Below are 8,986 nucleotides of genomic sequence, written 5' to 3' on the forward strand. Positions count from 1 at the left end.
ACAGTGCCCGTGCATTAGAATTCACCGGCGAATCCCTTATTGCCTATTTGTGGCCAACCGTGATGACGTGCGTTCGCCTCTACCAGTTTCAGTTGGGTTTTACCGAGCGAGATATATGACCCGGTTGGCTGGATAAAACACATCTTCGACCAGGAGAATATAGATGAAGGTGCGTGTAGAGGCAATGAAGTCTCCACCAAAGTGTATCTTGGGGAGAACCTAAATTTATCGCTTCCTTTTCGGTGCTAGTCTTGAATTGGTTTGTGACAAAACTTCCTCCAGGCATTTTTTTATATTTCTAGCTTAACGCTGGTAGATACTTTTTCCTATTTACTTCAATAACGTCATTGGAGATGAAGAAGTCATAAATGCGGTATCTTTACACAAAAGTTTCAGACATTACTCACAACAAGCGTAATAGGGCTAGAGGGAATTATAATTAGCTTTTAATAGCATAAACCCAATAAATACAAATTTAAGTCTTCCAATCTACTCCGAAGAGCTGTTTTTCTAAAGCAAAAGAGAAAAACAAATTAATATCATGTTGTATTAGCAGTTTGTCGAACATAAGCTGCTGTATACTAAGATCAGGGTATTGTTAAAATTATTATTGCTATTATAATTTTGTTGCCAGAAAAATTCATTATCTCAATTAGGGGGAAATCCCCCAGCGCCTGACACCTCCTAATACCGGAAACTTCTGAAAACGAAACTTGCAGCGGTCCCTTCACCATCTTATGTAGTACGGAAAGAAGTTTCTAGAAAGCTCTTTACCTGCATAAAATATCAAATCCTCATGTGATGTACCGACAGATATTCAATTTTCAAAAAAGAGCTAACCGCAGTGGAGGTTGGTACTCAGATTCTGATGGCTTCACCGCAAACGTGACTTTTAAGTGGTCTTGTTGAGTAGGAGTTATCACGCCTATCCATTTCGAAACATGTGCTGTGCATATGCACAGTAAAGTGATTCAGCAAATTTTTTTCGTACGGTCGAGTTTCCGAAAAATCTGCAATTATTTTTTTGTAAATTGGTTGCATTGAATAGTGGGTTCAAAAGTTGTGGCCAAAATACATGTTTTACGCCAAAAATTAATTTAAAAAAATTGCCAATTTTTGAAGCTTTTATTCTTATTATTTATTTTATTTTATTCACCTTAAGGTGAAGGTGGGTTGAGTACCAAAACAAAGCTTTGAAAGTATTGGTACAATAAAAACTGTCATATACTTTAGTAGTATTAGTGTCGTATTTATATAAAAAAAACATAAAATATTAGTAGGGTGGTTCAAAAAACGACCCAGCTCCAACACGCTCACTCGATTCCATCCCATGCTCCGAGTGGTCTCCAAAAAACGAATTGAACAAAAACTGGCGGAAAGAGAACCCACATAGCTGAAAGCAGCATTCCAGAGACTGGACGAAAATGGACGAAAATGGACACTGAACGAAAATCGCACCGCAGGAAAGATCCATTAAAAATCCAGTCATAAGGTCTCCCCCCTCGCCAGCGCCCAATGACGGTTTGCCACAATGTAAAATGTAAAATTCAACCTCGCCATATGTACTGTCATACAAACCTGAAACGACCTGTGCACGATAAGCCCCTATTCAAACTGACCCAAACCATCGGACGACACCCAAAATATGATACATAATCGACTGAGTCTAGCAGAGCAAATTCATTTTTGAGCCACCCTAGTTATTAGTTTGCTGCTATCGGTAGTATAAACTGCTATTTTTGATAAGAAAATTATTTTGAGCTTTTTAGTGGAATGTTTTCACCTGTCATAAGACGAGTTTATACAATCCCATTGAATTCCACCACTTAATTGTATCTTGACAGATACGTATTTCGACCTCAACAGTAAGGCCGTCTTCAGTGTCTCGTACTTGACTCGACTCGAGTCAAGTCGAGTCAAGTACGAGACACTGAAGACGGCCTTACTGTTGAGGTCGAAATACGTATCTGTCAAGATACAATTTAGTGGTGGAATTCAATGGGATTGTATAAACTCGTCTTATGACAGGTGCTATTTTTGCCCGAAAAAAAACGATTAAAAACTGATCGCGGAGCGGTACCGGTGTTTACATTCGCTCCGCGATCAGTTTTTAATCGCTTATGTGTGGAGAAGTGAGTAAAAACTTGATTTTTCCAATGCCCTTTGAGAAGAAGTGAAGTGCAGTGATAACCCCACCAAATCGCGAAAGGCCAATTAATTGGCACAAAACTGCTGATTTATGATATAATTCTAGCCAAAATACATAGGACCCTTTGGAGAAACATGTTAATTATCACGGGAAGTGAATAAATATGCTGTGAACAGGTTAGTAATTTGAATATTAAACTTTTGTTCGATGCTGTTCGATGAATTCGAATGTTGGTGGAAGAGGAGTGCGGGAGGTGTGGGGTTGACCCGTGGAAGGTCTAGTGCCATATTGACTGCCATCGTTGTACTCTTCCAACTATGTCCTTAATAGCATTTGACGTGGAATCCTGTTCTATTGTGTGTTATTGAAAATTGGAGGTTAAATACCAAACCTAAACGATTTCATCGCCGCAAGCAATGAGTCTATCAGCGTTGAGTCACTACAGGCAATGGCCCATTACTCATTACTACAAGAGATCGAGGAATCCTCTGCATCTCCGTGAGCGCCACGGGAAATAAATAGTTGGTTAGTTAAGAAGGTGATTCACAAGAAATCACCTTGGTAAGTGACGAAGTTATTTTGTTAACACACAGGCGAAAACAGAGTTTTCATATCAATCTAACGCGAAATCAACCCTCTTCGATATATAATGAACTTCTACAACACGACAGTAATGAAGTCTTGTTATAGGAAAATTCACTTCATTTATTTATTAATTTATTCATACTAAGGCCGAAGTGGCCTATGCGGTATATAAGAGTCTTCTCCATTCGGCTCGGTCCATGGCTACACGTCGCCAACCACGCAGTCTACGGAGGGTCCGCAAGTCATCTTCCACCTAATCGATCCACCTTGTCCGCTGCGCACCTCGCCTTCTTGTGCCCATCGGATCGTTGTCGAGAACCATTTTCACCGGGTTATTGTCCGACATTCTGGCTACGTGCCCGGCCCACCGCAGTCTTCCGATTTTCGCGGTGTGAACGATGGATGGTTCTCCCAACAGCTGATGCAACTCGTGGTTCATTCGCATCCTCCACGTACCGTCCGCCATCTGCACCCCACCGTAGATGGTACGCAGCACTTTCCTTTCGAAAACTCCGAGTGCGCGTTGGTCCTCCACGAGCATCGTCAAGGTCTCGTGTCCGTAGAGGACTACCGGTCTAATGAGCGTTTTGTAGATTGTCAGTTTGGTACGGCGGCGAACTCTATTCGATCGGAGCGTCTTGCGAAGTCCAAAGTATGTACGATTTCCAGCCACTATGCGTCTCCGAATGTCTCTGCTGGTATCATTTTCTGCAGTCACCAGTGAGCCCAAGTACACAAATTCTTCTACCACCTCGATTTCGTCACCACCGATGCCAACTCGCGTTGGGTGGCTCACATTGTCTTCTCTTGAACCTCTTCCTATCATGTACTTCGTCTTCGACGTGTTGATGACTAGTCCGATCCGCTTGGCTTCCCTCTTCAGTCTGATGTAGGCTTCCTCCATCTTCTCAAAGTTACGTGCCATAATATCTATGTCGTCGGCGAAGCCAAATAGCTGGACGGTCTTATTGAAAATTGTATCACTCGTGTTAATCCCTGCTCTTCGTATTACCCCTTCCAAAGCGATGTTGAATAGCAAACACGAAAGACCATCACCTTGCCGTAACCCTCTGCGGGTTTCGAAGGGACTCGAGAATGCCCCTGAAACACGAACTACGCACATCACCGTGATCCATCGTCGCTTTGATCAACCGTGTCAGTTTATCCGGAGATCCGTTTTCGTGCATTAGCTGCCATAGCTGGTCCCGATCGATTGTATCATATGCGGCTTTGAAGTCGATGAATAGATGATGTGTGGGCACGTTGTATTCGCGGCATTTCTGCAGTACTTGGCGAATGGCGAACACACTGAAATCACTTCAATAAAGATCTTAAAAAAAAGATTTACGACATGATCGATCCTGCACTAATACATTTTCTGCTCTTCGATGCAGAAATCAAATTTTTCGGACGAATCGCGTCGGGTGGTAATAGAACGTAGGAAGGCTCTCCGATTTTTTTGGAGACTCCTAGCCAGTCATCCAAGAAACAAACATACAGATAACTACGAGTGCCGTGCCGTCATCCAAGAAGCAATAAAAAAGCAATGGAAGAACTCGGCCCAAGTCACCGCCGCTGAACTGTGGAGGGAAGTAAACGCTTTCAGTGGCAAGCAGGGTTGTAAATATTCAGCAGCACGGCATGAAGATGATGTTTTTATTTCATTTTTATATTTTCTTCCTTCCTTGAAATCGATCTCACATTCCCGAAGAGGGAGAGGAGTAAACAACAGAACTCAAATGACCCAGTGCACCAGGAATATGAAATTCACCAAAGTAAAATGCGTTAAAATGGACCACTCACATTCATGCAGCAGAGCACGAAGTGAGCAGCCTATCAGAGCGACTTGTGTTGGGTTGAATGGTAAATTGAATGTTTGGTGCTGGAATGATTTTTTGGGTGTCCTACAGTCGCACTCATGACGGCGGCGATGAGATTGACCGGAGAATATGCTGAGATCCATGTTTTTCATTGCATTGACTTTGACATATTTCAACCCTGATGGCAAGTGTAGTTTTCCCCCATCCACCTTGACTTTTAAGATCGCACTATATCAGACCCTCCGTTGCTTCACTTTTCGCGATTCATCACCACCAGATCCTGCTCCCTCCCGAACTTTCAAGTCCCACCGGATAAAGAAATTTCCGAAGGAATTCTTCAATAAATTTTCGAAGAAATTCCTATACGAATTTTTTAAGGAATTCCTCAAAGAATTGCTGATTAAACTCCAAAAGGAATTTTCCGTACGCATTTTCGGAGTAATTCCTGCAAAAAAATCCGGAGCTATTTCCAAAGACATTTCAAAACAAAGACTTAAGGCATTTTTAAACATTTCCTTGAGTAATTTTCGAAGGAATTCCTGGAGGAAGTTCTAAAGGAGATCCTGAAAGAAAACCAGAAAGAATTCTAAAAATTTATTTTTTGAAATAACATCTGGACGCATTTTTGAATTAATTTCCAGAGGTTTCTCCAAAGAAATACCCAGAATAATTTGCGAAGGAATGCCTGGAGAAATGTCCAAAGAATTTCTGGAAGAGTTTAAGAAACAATGGAGAAATTTTCTAAAGAATTTCTTGACGTAGTTACAAAACAATGTCTGGAAGATTTTCCGAAAGATTTTCTGAATGAATTTCTGATATGACACTTAGATGAATGTTCCAATACATTTCTGGAGGAATTTCCGATGGAACTTCTTAAGAAAATTCCCAAGAAATCGAAGAAAATTGGAGTTTCTAGAGAGTTTTCCAACCAATTTCTAAACAATTTCAAGACAATAAAAAAAATTCAAATTTCGCTTTATTTGAAACTACCTGAAAACGTTTAAGCTGAATAATCACTTAACTAATGAGCTCCTCTGACTGCTGACGCCAAATTATCAATGACGCCAAAATTGCTGGAGCCCCACCATAACCAGAACTCTGACATCATCAGTGGTCACGATATCATGCAACACATCTCCTCACAACAAAGTTGTAATTAGTTCGACTGGGCATTGATGCATTGAAAGGGCTTTCGTTATGCAGCACACCAAATTGAATTCAACTTAATTCCCAGGGAATCGCACTGGATGATGATTCGGTCTTAAAATGATAAAAAATTGAATACTAGAATAAAAGATGGGCGGAAATGCCATATTGTTTCCAATCGAACCGTCAAACTCGGTTCCAATTCAATATATTTAAAAAAACTGTTCATTTACATTTACAGCATTTTATGTTTACATTTTTTATACAAGCTAAATATTCAAGTGATGACAGTTTTATTCTCCCGATTTCCATTGTGACATTTCTTTACTTCCCCGGTCTGTGATCTGCTAATAGAAATGCTGGGTGACCAGAAAATCGACAAAGATCCAGTTCTTATTATTATATTCGTACTCATCGATTGATCTGCCCGATGGCTTGGAATGTGAATATAACATCAAAAATTCAAATTGCAGAGTCAAGTAACATTATGACTCATTTTAACCATTTCTCATTCGCGCAAATAAATTCGTGCAAGAAATACGTTTAAATTCTTTAGAATAAACATGTTAACTCCCTTGCATCATCCAAGACCTGCGGTAACTTATTTCCACTGTACATAATTCAATGGAATATTCACGGAACAGTGCTAGTTGCTTTTTTGAACTGCTGCGACCTTTCGAAGAATTTACACGAATTATTAGCTTCAGAGATCCGTTTCCAAAGTGATTCCATATGTTGCAGGAACACATAGAAATGAAACCTACAAAAAACTTATTGACAAATTTTAATAACTGAGAAGTATACGCTCGATCATAATGAGCCATATACCAAAACGACCAAGCTTTCCCCATCCTCCACTAAAATGGATTCTTGAGAATAATTGAAATTCTTACTTTGACTCCTGCTTACACTGATCGGTTTCTCCATACTAAATTCAAAAATGTACAACTTTTACTCAAAATCCTTTGTGCGTATCAATTTAAGAAAAATGAGAAGAAAAAAAACAAATGAAACAACAAAAACTACCCAAAAATGAAATGTTCGAAGAATTGCTTCTGCAAGTACTTTACGGTTTAAGGAAAAAAAATGGATAGCGTATGAATAAGTAGGTCGTTACAAAGACAAAATAATACTCGCTCAGGGACGCACCCGATGAGATCAAACAAGCAGATAGGAAAAGCGAGGAATGTCGGCATCAATTAATGTGATGAGCGTTTATTTGGCGGTTTTCCTCGCGGCAAAAACTTTTGCCTTCTTGTGAAGTTTTCCGGAGATAGATACGCTAAGTTTTCAAAGCAGGCTCGTGGGGCGGGTGGCGTGCAATGGTGCTAAAATATACGTGGGTGGACATGGAAACTCAATTGTAGTCCGATTCCGAAACAGGTTGTTGGTTATTGTGGCAGGACCGAGATGAGAAAAGTTGAGTTTTTAGAACACAATTTTGAAGGACAAATTTTTTGCGCTCATTCCTTTTATTGTTCTCGGACGAGCGTGTAGCAAATACACACAAACGAGTGAACTGTAAATTGCTTCGCTCTTGATGCTTTTTTCGATGTGTGTACGCATACTGATACACGCAGAGACACGCAAGAAAATATCGATGGGATTAGGCTAGGAAAAATATGTTACCATGAAATAGTTCTAGAACTATAAATTCGCTATAACCCTTGCGACATCTTTCAGATGTTTAGTTAATACACAGAGAAATATATTAATAGCTGGATGAAATAAACACTCTTAAGGTACTACATAAGGAATAAGGTTTCAAATAAATATATTACCACTTCTTTCGAATCGATCATTATCAGTAATCACTCCGGATTCACGGCACATTTTCGTTGATTGGGATGCAAATCCTAGCCCGCACATACACACCGTACGAGCGTGAGAATTTATCGAACGCACCACACTCACTAGCGGTAGGAGCCCTTGTTTCTTCCGATAAGCTCCAGGGGCTTCCAAACTCCAACTGCACCGTACTCTCAGCTCTCAACTTAGCTTCTGCTTCAATCCTTCAAAGCTTCGGCTCTCCTGCTCTGCTCACTTTTCAAGCCAACGCTCACGCTATTTCCCGTGTGCTGCACACTTTTCTCGTTTTTCACTCCTACAAGATTTTCCAACAAGTGAAAATTTCCCACTGATCAGTCTTCTTGAATTTTCCAATTATCAATTTTTCCCAGATTTACACATTGTCGCCCTGGTTTCTGACACACTGCACATTCCGAATGATGGCGGGTGAACTCTTCCGAAAAATCCCACAAATTTCTTTCCTCTGATGGGAAGATTGCCTCAGGGTTTTGGCTGGGGCCCACACTCACAGTTATTCATTCAAACGGAAACCACTGGATGCTTTCCACCAAATCCATTTTCCTTCAATTGCTGGCTGCCGATCCTGCATCCGCTTCTCGGTGGTCCTAATCCATCTTGAAAAACTCATTACTACCTTCAACGCGTCAACACTCGTGAACCACCATTTACAACATCCTCCAAAGCTTATCCAGCATCTTGCAGGGCCACTTTTTGCTGTCACTATCAGCACAACCGAGATAGAAAACCGTTCACCAGCTCATCTTCAACAGATTTTCCTCCTCCCCAACTTTCACCTGCTACTTTCAATGCCAATCATTTTCGCTTTTGGTTTTCCGTTTTTTCTTCAGTTGCCACTTGCCCCACCTTTCACAATGTGGATTCTTTTTCCCACCACATGGAAATCCTTTTTCCTATCGCGATTTCCTTCTTTATCAAGATTTTCTTCACGAAGATAAAAGGTGGCTAATAGTGATCAACTCAAAAAGAAAAGTATACTCTCACTGCACATATATTTAAAGCATTAAGTAACAAATTTATACAAAAACAACAGCACGACCCTAAACCGGAACACCAACTGGAGCACAGGCTCCGACCAGCCAGCCAGATTGCCGAGCAAGGATATCCCCCTGATTTTAGCACACGGTCACTCATCCGAGCGGAGATGGCACCCGTGAGTCGGAGCGAACCATTCTCCCATTTTAGTACAGCTTCGTATCCCAACCAAACCACGTGTGCACCAGAACGAGCCAGCACCACCCCACGACCCAGCGGACACATGCGCGCGGCCCTGTTGGTGGCAATCCCAATTCTGGAGCGCGCGCTCACTCCGCGGCCTCTGATAACAGCGAAAATAAAAACAAACTAACCAGCACTCACGCTCCTTTCGCGCCACGTCACCGCTGGCAGCACTGTCCAGCCATTTCACGTGACAACGTACCAGTCCTTCCCTTTGTTCTTTAATTTCTCTCAATCTCCC

At 41.2% G+C, this 8,986-nt stretch overlaps 1 protein-coding gene across 1 annotated transcript in view; it reads right to left on the minus strand.

The window, feature by feature from the left end:
- LOC134213562 (neuronal acetylcholine receptor subunit alpha-7-like) overlaps window positions 1-8,549 on the minus strand; it is a 396,467-nt gene extending 387,918 nt beyond the window's left edge. The window contains exon 1 of the mRNA XM_062692714.1: window positions 7,482-8,549. The gene's annotated coding sequence lies outside the window, so the exon portion shown is untranslated. The remainder of the gene's footprint in view (window positions 1-7,481) is intronic.
- Window positions 8,550-8,986: the final 437 nt, after the last annotated feature.

This window comes from Armigeres subalbatus, chromosome 2 (assembly GCF_024139115.2).
Source record: "Armigeres subalbatus isolate Guangzhou_Male chromosome 2, GZ_Asu_2, whole genome shotgun sequence".
Taxonomy (NCBI): Eukaryota; Metazoa; Arthropoda; class Insecta; order Diptera; family Culicidae; genus Armigeres; species Armigeres subalbatus.